This window comes from Oncorhynchus masou, chromosome 27, assembly GCF_036934945.1.
Source record: "Oncorhynchus masou masou isolate Uvic2021 chromosome 27, UVic_Omas_1.1, whole genome shotgun sequence".
NCBI classification, from domain to species: domain Eukaryota; kingdom Metazoa; phylum Chordata; class Actinopteri; order Salmoniformes; family Salmonidae; genus Oncorhynchus; species Oncorhynchus masou.
In genome coordinates this window covers 63,658,287-63,673,327 of record NC_088238.1, presented here as the reverse complement: position 1 = coordinate 63,673,327, position 15,041 = coordinate 63,658,287, and positions in this window count along the sequence as shown.

Below are 15,041 nucleotides of genomic sequence, written 5' to 3'. Positions count from 1 at the left end.
GTAGCTGCTGCCTTGGCAGGAACTAATGGGGATCCATAATAAACCCCAGGAAGAGTAGCTGCTGCCTTGGCAGGAACTAATGGGGATCCATAATAAACCCCAGGAAGAGTAGCTGCTGCCTTGGCAGGAACTAATGGGGATCCATAATAAACCCCAGGAAGAGTAGCTGCTGCCTTGGCAGGAACTAATGGGGATCCATAATAAACCCCAGGAAGAGTAGCTGCTGCCTTGGCAGGAACTAATGGGAATCCATAATAAACCCCAGGAAGAGTAGCTGCTGCCTTGGCAGGAACTAATGGGGATCCATAATAAACCCCAGGAAGAGTAGCTGCTGCCCTGGCAGGAACTAATGGGGATCCATAATAAACCCCAGGAAGAGTAGCTGCTGCCTTGGCAGGAACTAATGGGGATCCATAATAAACCCCAGGAAGAGTAGCTGCTGCCTTGGCAGGAACTAATGGGGATCCATAATAAACCCCAGGAAGAGTAGCTGCTGCCTTGACAGGAACTAATGGGGATCCATAATAAACCCCAGGAAGAGTAGCTGCTGCCTTGGCAGGAACTAATGGGGATCCACAATAAACCCCAGGAAGAGTAGCTGCTGCCTTGGCAGGAACTAATGGAGATCCATAATAAACCCCAGGAAGAGTAGCTGCTGCCTTGGCAGGAACTAATGGGGATCCATAATAAACCCCAGGAAGAGTAGCTGCTGCCTTGGCAGGAACTAATGGGGATCCATAATAAACCCCAGGAAGAGTAGCTGCTGCCTTGGCAGGAACTAATGGAGATCCTTAATAAACCCCAGGAAGAGTAGCTGCTGCCTTGGCAGGAACTAATGGGGATCCATAATAAACCCCAGGAAGAGTAGCTGCTGTGACAGGAACTAATGGGGATCCATAATAAACCCCAGGAAGAGTAGCTGCTGCCTTGGCAGGAACTAATGGGGATCCATAATAAACCCCAGGAAGAGTAGCTGCTGTGACAGGAACTAATGGGGATCCATAATAAACCCCAGGAAGAGTAGCTGTTGCCTTGGCAGGAACTAATGGGGATCCATAATAAACCCCAGGAAGAGTAGCTGCTGCCTTGGCAGGAACTAATGGAGATCCTTAATAAACCCCAGGAAGAGTAGCTGCTGCCTTGGCAGGAACTAATGGGGATCCATAATAAACCCCAGGAAGAGTAGCTGCTGTGACAGGAACTAATGGGGATCCATAATAAACCCCAGGAAGAGTAGCTGCTGCCTTGGCAGGAACTAATGGGGATCCATAATAAACCCCAGGAAGAGTAGCTGCTGTGACAGGAACTAATGGGGATCCATAATAAACCCCAGGAAGAGTAGCTGCTGCCTTGGCAGGAACTAATGGGGATCCATAATAAACCCCAGGAAGAGTAGCTGCTGCCTTGGCAGGAACTAATGGGGATCCATAATAAACCCCAGGAAGAGTAGCTGCTGCCTTGGCAGGAACTAATGGGGATCCATAATAAACCCCAGGAAGAGTAGCTGCTGCCTTGGCAGGAACTAATGGGGATCCATAATAAACCCCAGGAAGAGTAGCTGCTGCCTTGGCAGGAACTAATGGGGATCCATAATAAACCCCAGGAAGAGTAGCTGCTGCCTTGGCAGGAACTAATGGGAATCCATAATAAACCCCAGGAAGAGTAGCTGCTGCCTTGGCAGGAACTAATGGGGATCCATAATAAACCCCAGGAAGAGTAGCTGCTGCCCTGGCAGGAACTAATGGGGATCCATAATAAACCCCAGGAAGAGTAGCTGCTGCCTTGGCAGGAACTAATGGGGATCCATAATAAACCCCAGGAAGAGTAGCTGCTGCCTTGGCAGGAACTAATGGGGATCCATAATAAACCCCAGGAAGAGTAGCTGCTGCCTTGACAGGAACTAATGGGGATCCATAATAAACCCCAGGAAGAGTAGCTGCTGCCTTGGCAGGAACTAATGGGGATCCACAATAAACCCCAGGAAGAGTAGCTGCTGCCTTGGCAGGAACTAATGGAGATCCATAATAAACCCCAGGAAGAGTAGCTGCTGCCTTGGCAGGAACTAATGGGGATCCATAATAAACCCCAGGAAGAGTAGCTGCTGCCTTGGCAGGAACTAATGGGGATCCATAATAAACCCCAGGAAGAGTAGCTGCTGCCTTGGCAGGAACTAATGGAGATCCTTAATAAACCCCAGGAAGAGTAGCTGCTGCCTTGGCAGGAACTAATGGGGATCCATAATAAACCCCAGGAAGAGTAGCTGCTGTGACAGGAACTAATGGGGATCCATAATAAACCCCAGGAAGAGTAGCTGCTGCCTTGGCAGGAACTAATGGGGATCCATAATAAACCCCAGGAAGAGTAGCTGCTGTGACAGGAACTAATGGGGATCCATAATAAACCCCAGGAAGAGTAGCTGTTGCCTTGGCAGGAACTAATGGGGATCCATAATAAACCCCAGGAAGAGTAGCTGCTGCCTTGGCAGGAACTAATGGAGATCCTTAATAAACCCCAGGAAGAGTAGCTGCTGCCTTGGCAGGAACTAATGGGGATCCATAATAAACCCCAGGAAGAGTAGCTGCTGTGACAGGAACTAATGGGGATCCATAATAAACCCCAGGAAGAGTAGCTGCTGCCTTGGCAGGAACTAATGGGGATCCATAATAAACCCCAGGAAGAGTAGCTGCTGTGACAGGAACTAATGGGGATCCATAATAAACCCCAGGAAGAGTAGCTGCTGCCTTGACAGGAACTAATGGGGATCCATAATAAACCCCAGGAAGAGTAGCTGCTGTGACAGGAACTAATGGGGATCCATAATAAACCCCAGGAAGAGTAGCTGCTGCCTTGGCAGGAACTAATGGGGATCCATAATAAACCCCAGGAAGAGTAGCTGCTGTGACAGGAACTAATGGGGATCCATAATAAACCCCAGGAAGAGTAGCTGTTGCCTTGGCAGGAACTAATGGGGATCCATAATAAACCCCAGGAAGAGTAGCTGCTGCCTTGGCAGGAACTAATGGAGATCCTTAATAAACCCCAGGAAGAGTAGCTGCTGCCTTGGCAGGAACTAATGGGGATCCATAATAAACCCCAGGAAGAGTAGCTGCTGTGACAGGAACTAATGGGGATCCATAATAAACCCCAGGAAGAGTAGCTGCTGCCTTGGCAGGAACTAATGGGGATCCATAATAAACCCCAGGAAGAGTAGCTGCTGTGACAGGAACTAATGGGGATCCATAATAAACCCCAGGAAGAGTAGCTGCTGCCCTGGCAGGAACTAATGGGGATCCATAATAAACCCCAGGAAGAGTAGCTGCTGCCTTGGCAGGAACTAATGGGGATCCATAATAAACCCCAGGAAGAGTAGCTGCTGCCTTGGCAGGAACTAATGGGGATCCATAATAAACCCCAGGAAGAGTAGCTGCTGCCCTGACAGGAACTAATGGGGATCCATAATAAACCCCAGGAAGAGTAGCTGCTGCCCTGGAAGGAACTAATAGGGATCCATAATAAACCCCAGGAAGAGTAGCTGCTGCCTTGGCAGGAACTAATGGGGATCCATAATAAACCCCAGGAAGAGTAGCTGCTGCCCTGGCAGGAACTAATGGGGATCCATAATAAACCCCAGGAAGAGTAGCTGCTGCCTTGGCAGGAACTAATGGGGATCCATAATAAACCCCAGGAAGAGTAGCTGCTGCCTTGGCAGGAACTAATGGGGATCCATAATAAACCCCAGGAAGAGTAGCTGCTGCCTTGGCAGGAACTAATGGGGATCCATAATAAACCCCAGGAAGAGTAGCTGTTGCCTTGACAGGAACTAATAGGGATCCTGAACAGCCCCCACAATCAATCTTTTTTTCTCAGCCAATCATCAGTCATCTGTGTCAGTGCTGTGCTTGTTGAATGTCCTTCCCTATAAGCTGAAAGTCTGTTGTCAATTTGTTTACTGTAAAATAGCATTGTATTCTGGTCAAACACAATTTTCCAGAAGTTTACTAAGGGTTGGTAACAGGCTGAATGGTCAGATATTTGAGCCAGTGAAGGAGGCTTTACTATTCTTAGGTAGCAGAATGTCTTCAGCTTCCCTCCAGGCCTGAGGGGATACACTCTCTAGTTTTCTTAAATTGAAGATGTGAAATATGGTCCACTATTATCCTGAGGAAGTTTCCATCCAGATTGCCAGACCCCGGTGGCTGGTCATTGTTGATCGACAAACACTCACTTTTTTTTTTAACCTCTTCCACACCGACTTCAGGGATTTCAAAGTACAGTTCTTGTCTTTCATAATTGGGTCCGATACAGTTATACTTGGATGTGTAGTGTCAGCGTTTGTTGCTGGCATGTCATGCCTATCTTGCCAATGAAAAAGTCATTAAGGAATTCAGCAATATCATTGGGCTTTGTGATGAATGATCCGTCTGAATAATGGAGCTGAGTTTGCCTTTTTCCCCCAAAATGTAATTTCAGGTGCTTCAAAGCCTTTAACTGTCATTCTTTGTCATTTATCTTCGTTTCATAGTGTAGTTTCTTCTTGTTTTTATTCAGTTTAGTCTCGTGATTTGTCAACTTGCAGTTCGTTTGCCAATCGGTTGTGCAGCCAGACTTATTTGCCATCTCTTTGCCTCATCCCTCTCAACCAAACACTTTTTAAATTCCTCATCAGTTCACAAGGATAAATGTTTTTACAGCCATTTTCTTAATGGGTGTTTATTAGTAACTGGGAAAAGTAGTTTCATTAATGTGTCCAGGGCAGCGTCTGGTCATTACACACCACAGACCAGCAGCGTCTGGTTGCTCCTCATTACACACCACAGACCAGCAGCGTCTGGTTGCTCCTCATTACACACCACAGACCAGCAGCGTCTGGTTGCTCCTCATTACACACCACAGACCATCTGCGTCTGGTTGCTCCTCATTACACACCACAGACCAGCAGCGTCTGGTTGCTCCTCATTACACACCACAGACCAGCAGCGTCTGGTTGCTCCTCATTACACACCACAGACCAGCAGCGTCTGGTTGCTCCTCATTACACACCACAGACCAGCAGCGTCTGGTTGCTCCTCATTACACACCACAGACCAGCAGCGTCTGGTTGCTCCTCATTACACACCACAGACCAGCAGCGTCTGGTTGCTCCTCATTACACACCACAGACCAGCAGCGTCTGGTTGCTCCTCATTACACACCACAGACCAGCAGCGTCTGGTTGCTCCTCATTACACACCACAGACCAGCAGCGTCTGGTTGCTCCTCATTACACACCACAGACCAGCAGCGTCTGGTTGCTCCTCATTACTCACCACAGACCAGCAGCGTCTGGTTGCTCCTCATTACACACCACAGACCAGCAGCGTCTGGTTGCTCCTCATTACACACCACAGACCAGCAGCGTCTGGTTGCTCCTCATTACACACCACAGACCAGCAGCGTCTGGTTGCTCCTCATTACACACGACAGACCAGCAGCGTCTGGTTGCTCCTCATTACTCACCACAGACCAGCAGCGTCTGGTTGCTCCTCATTACACACCACAGACCAGCAGCGTCTGGTTGCTCCTCATTACACACCACAGACCAGCAGCGTCTGGTTGCTCCTCATTACACACCACAGACCAGCAGCGTCTGGTTGCTCCTCATTACTCACCACAGACCAGCAGCGTCTGGTTGCTTCTCATTACACACCACAGACCAGCAGCGTCTGGTTGCTCCTCATTACTCACTACAGACCAGCAGCGTCTGGTTGCTCCTCATTACACACCACAGACCAGCAGCGTCTGGTTGCTCCTCATTACACACCACAGACCAGCAGCGTCTGGTTGCTCCTCATTACACACCACAGACCAGCAGCGTCTGGTTGCTCCTCATTACTCACCACAGACCAGCAACGTCTGGTTGCTCCTCATTACACACCACAGACCAGCAGCGTCTGGTTGCTCCTCATTACACACCACAGACCAGCAGCGTCTGGTAGCTGTGTTTCTAGAAGGAAACCTGCACTGTGTATTCTGTAATGGAGTAAGATAGCAGGTGAACTTTCTCTTTCCCTTGATTCTTCCCTTCTTCCTTTCCTCCAGCCAAGGACCTCTGTCCTCCATCAGGGCCGCCATTAAGAGGAGTGAGTATCCCTGTCCTTTACATTTCCTTTATTACTAGGCTAGGGGAACTGTTGTTAGTGCTATAAAGAAATCTTAGTAGCACTTGCCGCTTTCAAGACAACTGGGAACTGGACAAATACGAGGTCAAATCGTGACGTCAGTGATCTTCAGGTCGTAAAGTCCGAGCTCTAGAAAGAGGCCTGAGTTCCAGAGTTGAGTTGGATTACTCTTCAAACAACCATTTTAGTTGTACCAGTTTCTTTTTCCTGAGTTCCCAGTTGTCTTGAACGCGCTGAAGTTGGAACTCTGAGATTTCCAAGTTCCCAGTTGTTTTGAACACGGCATTATGACTAGGCCATCTTATGTTATGAGCTTTATAACGAGTGTGATGGTTAAATTGCCCCTCTTGACCAGGTGTCTGTCCCTTGTGAAAGAGGTTTCTCAGACCTCAATACTTCTTCCTGGTTCAATACAAATCAATAAAAAACGGTGTTTCTCTGTCTCAGCGTCAACGAGATCCACTTCCCTGAGCGAGAGCAACCCCAGAGACAGGAGGTAAGTTTACGGCTGAGTTTAGTGACACACAGATCAGTTCCAGATCAGATCCAGATCAGATCAGATCCAGATCCGATACACCCAAGTTTAGCTTTCTGGTGTTTTCATCATGATAGATTGAGCTTTGATTACATACTTCTGGCCTGTGGCATACCTCTGGCCTGTGGCATACCTCTGGCCGGTATCATACCTCTGGCCGGTATCATACCTCATACCTCTATCATACCTCTGACCTGTGGCATACCTCTGGCCGGTATCATACCTCATACCTCTATCATACCTCTGGCCTGTGGCATACCTCTGGCCGGTATCATACCTCTGGCCGGTATCATACCTCTTGCCTGTGGCATACCTCTGGCCTGTGGCATACCTCTGGCCTGTGGCATACCTCTGGCCGGTATCATACCTCTGGCCTGTGGCATACCTCTGGCCTGTGGCATACCTCTGGCCTGTGGCATACCTCTGGCCTGTGGCATACCTCTGGCCTGTGGCATATCTCTGGCCTGTGGCATACCTCTGGCCTGTGGCATATCTCTGGCCTGTGGCATATCTCTGGCCTGTGGCATACCTCTGGCCTGTGGCATACCTCTGGCCTGTGGCATACCTCTGGCCTGTGGCATACCTCTGGCCTGTGGCATACCTCTGGCCTGTGGCTTACCTCTGGCCTGTGGCACACCTCTGGCCTGTGGCACATCTCTGGCCTGTGGCATACCTCTGGCCTGTGGCATGCTGATGTCCTCTCCATGTTTTTAAAGCCGTCCAGAGATCACCATCCTATCAGCTGAGCCGCTGGCGTCCAACACCTGGTTCCCCGGGGCTTCTGGGGGATTCCCTCCTCCCCCTCCTCCTGCTGCTATGATCTGGGGCAGCAGTATACCTCATACTATACAGGTAACTAACCCTCCTCTTCCTCCTCCTCTTCCTCCTCCTCTTCCTCCTCCTCCTCCTCCTGCTGCTATGATCTGGGACGGTACTATACCTCATACTATACAGGTAACTAACCCTCCTCTTCCTCCTCTTCCTCCTCCTCTTCCTCCTCCTCCTGCTGCTATGATCTGGGGCAGCAGTATACCTCATACTATACAGGTAACTAACCCTCCTCTTCCTCCTCCTCTTCCTCCCACCACTATGATCTGGGGCAGCAGTATACCTCATACTATACAGGTAACTAACCCTCCTCTTCCTCCTCCTCCTCCTCCTCCTCCTCCTGCTGCTATGATCTGGGGCAGCAGTATACCTCATACTATACAGGTAACTAACCCTCCTCTTCCTCCTCCTCCTCCTCCTCCTCCTCCTGCTGCTATGATCTGGGGCAGCAGTATACCTCATACTATACAGGTAACTAACCCTCCTCTTCCTCCCACCACTATGATCTGGGACAGTACTATACCTCATACTATACCGGTAACTAACCCTCCTCTTCCTCCTCCTCTTCCTCCTCCTCTTCCTCCCACCACTATGATCTGGGACAGTACTATACCTCATACTATACAGGTAACTAACCCTCCTCCTCCTCCTCCTCCCACCACGACAATTTAATCTTCATCAGTGGACACCCACGTCATCATTAATATGGTGGACACCCACGTCATCATTAATATGATGGACACCCACGTCATCATTAATATGATGGACACCCACGTCATCATTAATATGATGGACACCCACGTCATCATTAATATGATGGACACCCACGCCATCATTAATATGGTGGACACCCACGCCATCATTAATATGGTGGACACCCACGTCATCATTAATATGATGGACACCCACATCATCATTAATATGGTGGACACCCACATCATCATTAATATGGTGGACACCCACGTCATCATTAATATGGTGGACACCCACGTCATCATTAATATGATGGACACCCACGTCATCATTAATATGGTGGACACCCACACCATCCTCTATAATATGATGGACACCCACGTCATCATGAATATGGTGGACACCCACGTCATCATTAATATGGTGGACACCTACGTCATCATTAATATGATGGACACCCACGCCATCCTCTATAATATGATGGACATCCACGTCATCATTAATATGGTGGACACCCACGCCATCCTCTATAATATGATGGACATCCACGTCATCATTAATATGGTGGACACCCACATCATCATTAATATGGTGGACACCCACGCCATCCTCTATAATATGATGGACACCCACGTCATCATTAATATGGTGGACATCCACGTCATCATTAATATGGTGGACACCCACGCCATCCTCTATAATATGATGGACACCCACGTCATCATTAATATGATGGACAATGCCAGTCAACAGTTAGGACACCTACTCATTCAAGGGTTTTTCTTTATTTGTACTATTTACTACATTGTAGAATTATAGTGAAGACATCAAAACTATGAAATAACACATATGGAATCATGTAGTAACCAAAAAAGTGTTATATTTTATAAACTCAGAAAAAAAGAAACGTCCTCTCACTGTTAACTGTGTTTATTTTCAGCAAACTTAACATGTAAAAATATTCGTATGAATATATCAAGATTCAACAACTGAGACATAAACTGAACAAGTTCCACAGACATGTGACTAACAGAAATTTAATAATGTTTCCCTGAACAAAGGGGGGTCAAAATCAAAAGTAACAGTCAGTATCTGGTGTGGCCACCAGCTGCATTAAGTACAGCAGTGCATCTCCTCCTCATGGATGGCACCAGATTTGCCCGTTCTTGCTGTGAGATGTTACCCCACTCTTCCACCAAGGCACCTGCAAGTTCCCGGACATTTCCGTGGGGAATGGCCCGAGCCCTCACCCTCTGATCCAAGAGGTCCCAGACGTGGTCAATGGGATTGAGATCCGGGCTCTTCGCTGACCATGGCACAACACTGACATTCCTGTCGTGCAGGAAATCATGCACAGAACTAGCAGTATGGCTGGTGGCATTGTCATGCTGGAGGGTCATGTCAGGATGAGCCTGCAGGAAGGGTACCACATGAGAGAGGATGATGTCTTCCCTGTAACGCACAGCATTGAGATTGCCTACAATGACAACAAGCTCAGTCCGATGATGCTGTGACACACCGCCCCAGACCATGACGGACCCTCCACCTCCAAATCGATCACGCTCCAAGATACAGACCTCGGTGTAACGCTCATTCCTTCTACGATAAACGCAAATCCGACCATCACCCCTGGTGAGACAAAACCGCGGCTCGTCGGTGAAGAACACTTTTTACCAGTCCTGTCTGGTCCAGCGACGGTGGGTTTGTGCCCATAGGCAACGTTGTTGCCGGTGATGTCTGGTGAGGACCTGCCTTACAACAGGCCTACAAGCCCTCAGTCCAGCCTCTCTCAGCCTATTGCGGACAGTCTGAGCACTGATGGAGGTATTGTGCGTTCCTGGTGTAACTCCGGCAGTTGTTGTTGCCATCCTGTACCTGTCCCGCAGGTGTGATGTTTGGATGTACCGATCCTGTGCAGGTGTTGTTACACGTGGTCTGCCACTGTGAGGACGATCAGCTGCCCGTCCTGTCTCCCTGTAGAGCTGTCTTAGGCATCTCACAGTACGGACATTGTAATTTATTACCCTGGCCACATCTGCAGTCCTCATGCCTCCTTGCAGCATGCCTAAGGCACGTTCACGCAGATGAGCATTGACCCTGGGCATCTTTCTTTTGGAGTCAGTAGAAAGGCCTCTTTAGTGTCCTAAGTTTTCATAACTGTGACATTAATTGCCTACCGTCTGTAAGCTGTTCGTGTCTTAACGACCGTTCCACAGGTGCATGCTAATGAATTGTTTATGGTTTATTGAACAAGCCTGGGAAACAGTGTTTAAACCCTTTTACAATGAAGATCTGTGAAGTTATTTGGATTTTTATGAATAATCTTTGAAAGACAGGGTCCTGAAAAAGGGACGTTTTCTTTTTGTGCTGAGTTTATTTGAGAATCTTCAAAGTAGCCACCCTTTGCCTTGGTAACAGCTTTGCACGCTCTTGGCATTCTCTCAACAAGCTTCGTAAGGTAGTCACCTGGAATGCATTTCCAACAGTCTTGAATGAGTTCCCACATATGCTGAGCACTTGTTGGCTGCGTTTCCTTCACTCTGCAGTCCAACTCATCCCAAACCATTTCAATTGGGTTGAAGTTGAGTGATTTTGGAGCCCAGGTAATCTGATTCAGCACTCCATCACTCTTCTTCTTGGTCAAATAGCCCTTACACAGCCTGGAGGTGTGTTTTGTGTCATTGTCCTGTTGAAAAACAAATGATAGTTCCACTAAGCGCAAACCAGATGGGATGGCGTATCACTGCAGAATGCTGTGGTAGCCATGCTGGTTAAGTGTGCCTTGAATTCTAAATAAATCAGTGTCACCAGTAAAGCACCCCCACACCTCCTCCTCCATGCTTCACGGTGGGAACCACACATGCGGAGATCATCCGTTCACCTACTCTACATCTCATAAAGACATGGCTGTTGGAATGGAAAAAAAACACATTTGGACTCATCAGACCAAAGGACAGATTTCCACCAGTCTAATGTCCATGGCTCATGTTACTTGGCCCAAGCAAGTCTCTTCTTCTTATTGGTGTCCTTTAGTAGTGGTTTGTTTGCAGCAATTCAACCATGAAGGCCTGATTCACACAGTCTCCTCTGAACAGTTGATGTTGAGATGTGTCTGTTACTTGAACTCTGTGAAGCATTTATTTGGGCTGTAATTTCTAAGGCTGGAAACTCTAATGAACTTATCCTCTGAGGCAGAGGTAACTCTGGGTCTTCCTTTCCTGTGGCGGTCCTCATGAGAGACAGTTTCATCATAGCACTTGATGGTTTTTGCGACTGCACTTGAAGAAACTTTCAAAGTTCTTGAAATTTTCCGGATTGACTGACCTTCATGTCTTAAAGTAAATATGGACTGTTCTTTTCTCTTTACTTATTTGAGCTGTTCTTGCCATAATGTGGACTCTTCTGCATTCAATCCTACCTTGTCACAACACAACTGATTGGCTTAAACGCATTAAGATGGAAATATATTCCACAAATGAACTTTTAACAAGGCACATCTGCTAATTGAAATGCAATCCAGGTGACTACCTCATGAAGCTGGTTGAGAGAATGCCAAGAGTATGGAAAGCTGTCATCAAGGCAAAGGGTGGTTACTTTGAAGAATCTATATTTTGATTTGTTTAACACTTTTTAGGTTCCCTATGTGTTTTTTCATAGAGTTTTGATGTCGAAAATAGTTCAAATAAAGAAAAACCCCTGAAAGAGTCGGTGTGTCCAAACTGTTGACTTGTACTGTATGTGAAGAGATACATTCTCTGAGAACCACGAGTGTAAACTAATTGCATATCAGTCATCTGTCATCACATTTATATTGCTCTTCTGTCTCCGAATACATGTTGCTTTTGTGACTAAGTGTTATTGTAGTATTGTGCTGGTTATTAAAGTTTAAACTAGCATGTTTTGTTAAGGCCTCATCCGCCTGGTTATTAGTTATCATAGGTCATAGTCATTAGTTACCCAATTTATATAGATCATTGTACAATTATGTTCTCCTTAAGAGCCTGTTTGTGTCTTTCTTTCCATTTGAATCTCTTGGTGAGCTATGAAGGAGGGACTGGCTCACTGGCTTGGGTTTGAGAGAGAGAAAACCCCCTTCATTAGTTATTTGTAACTTTCCCAACAATATCACTCTTTATGCAGAAGTGACAATGGAGGCTGGTGGAAGGAGTTATAGGAGGATGGGCTCATCGTAATGGCTGGAATGGAATTAATGGAACGGAGTCAAACATCTGGTTTCCATACGTTTGATGTGTTTAATACCGCTCCATTCGTTCCATTCCAGCCATTACAATGAGCCCATCCTCCTATAACTCCTCCCACCAGCCTCAACTGACAAGTGACTGATATTTTTAAGACAAAACGTATAAAATATATAAAACATATAAATCCACTTCTAACAACAGTACCTGACCAGGTATCGTACCACCTACCTATCTGTACCTTATCTAGCTAGTCAGACCATACAGGTAATATACAGTATCCTACCACACCTGACCAGGTAACTTACCACCTACCTACCTGTACCTTATCTAGTCAGACCATACAGGTAATGTACCCTATCCTACCACACCTGACCAGGTAACTTACCACCTACCTACCTGTACCTTATCTAGTCAGACTATACAAGTAATATACCCTATCCTACCACACCTGACCAGGTAACTTACCACCTACCTGTACCTTATCTAGTCAGACCATACAGGTAATATACCCTATCCTACCACACCTGACCAGGTAACTTACCACCTACCTACCTGTACCTTATCTAGTCAGACCATACAGGTAATATACCCTATCCTACCACACCTAACCAGGTAACTTACCACCTACCTATCTATACCTTATCTAGTCAGACTATACAAGTAATATACCCTATCCTACCACACCTAACCAGGTAACTTACCACCTACCTGTACCTTATCTAGTCAGACCATACAGGTAATATACCCTATCCTACCACACCTGACCAGGTAACTTACCACCTACCTACCTGTACCGTATCTAGTCAGACCATACAGGTAATATACACTATCCTACCACACCTGACCAGGTAACTTATCACCTACCTGTACCTTATCTAGTCAGACTATACAAGTAATATACCCTATCCTACCACACCTGACCAGGTAACTTACCACCTTCCTATCTATGCCGTATCTAGTCAGACCATACAGGTAATATACCCTATCCTACCACACCTGACCAGGTAACTTATCACCTACCTGTACCTTATCTAGTCAGACCATACAGGTAATATACCCTATCCTACCACACCTGACCAGGTAACTTACCACCTACCTACCTGTACCGTATCTAGTCAGACCATACAGGTAATATACCCTATCCTACCACACCTGACCAGGTAACTTATCACCTACCTGTACCTTATCTAGTCAGACCATACAGGTAATATACCCTATCCTACCACACCTGACCAGGTAACTTATCACCTACCTGTACCTTATCTAGTCAGACCATACAGGTAATATACCCTATCCTACCACACCTGACCAGGTAACTTACCACCTACCTGTACCTTATCTAGTCAGACTATACAGGTAATATACCCTATCCTACCACACCTGACCAGGTAACTTACCACCTACCTGTACCTTATCTAGTCAGACCATACAGGTAATATACCCTATCCTACCACACCTGACCAGGTAACTTACCACCTACCTGTACCTTATCTAGTCAGACCATAGAGGTAATATACCCTATCCTACCACACCTGACCAGGTAACTTACCACCTACCTGTACCTTATCTAGTCAGACCATAAAGGTAATATACCCTATCCTACCACACCTGACCAGGTAACTTACCACCTACCTATCTATACCTTATCTAGTCAGACTATACAGGTAATATACCCTATCCTACCACACCTGACCAGGTAACTTATCACCTACCTGTACCTTATCTAGTCAGACCATACAGGTAATATACACTATCCTACCACACCTGACCAGGTAACTTACCACCTACCTACCTGTACCGTATCTAGTCAGACCATACAGGTAATATACCCTATCCTACCACACCTGACCAGGTAACTTACCACCTACCTGTACCTTATCTAGTCAGACCATACAGGTAATATACCCTATCCTACCACACCTGACCAGGTAACTTACCACCTACCTATCTATACCTTATCTAGTCAGACTATACAGGTAATATACCCTATCCTACCACACCTGACCAGGTAACTTACCACCTACCTACCTGTACCGTATCTATTCAGACCATACATGTAATATACCCTATCCTACCACACCTGACCAGGTAACTTACCACCTACCTACCTGTACCGTATCTAGTCAGACCATACAGGTAATATACCCTATCCTACCACACCTGACCAGGTAACTTATCACCTATCTATACCTTATCTAGTCAGACCATACAGGTAATATACCCTATCCTACCACACCTGACCAGGTAACGTATCACCTACCTGTACCTTATCTAGTCAGACCATACAGGTAATATACCCTATCCTACCACACCTGACCAGGTAACGTATCACCTACCTGTACATTATCTAGTCAGACTATACAAGTAATATACACTATCCTACCACACCTGACCAGGTAACTTACCACCTACCTGTACATTATCTAGTCAGACCATACAGGTAATATACCCTATCCTACCACACCTAACCAGGTAACTTATCACCTACCTGTACCTTATCTAGTCAGACCATACAGGTAATATACCCTATCCTACCACACCTGACCAGGTAACTTACCACCTACCTACCTGTACCGTATCTAGTCAGACCATACAGGTAATATACCCTATCCTACCACACCTAAC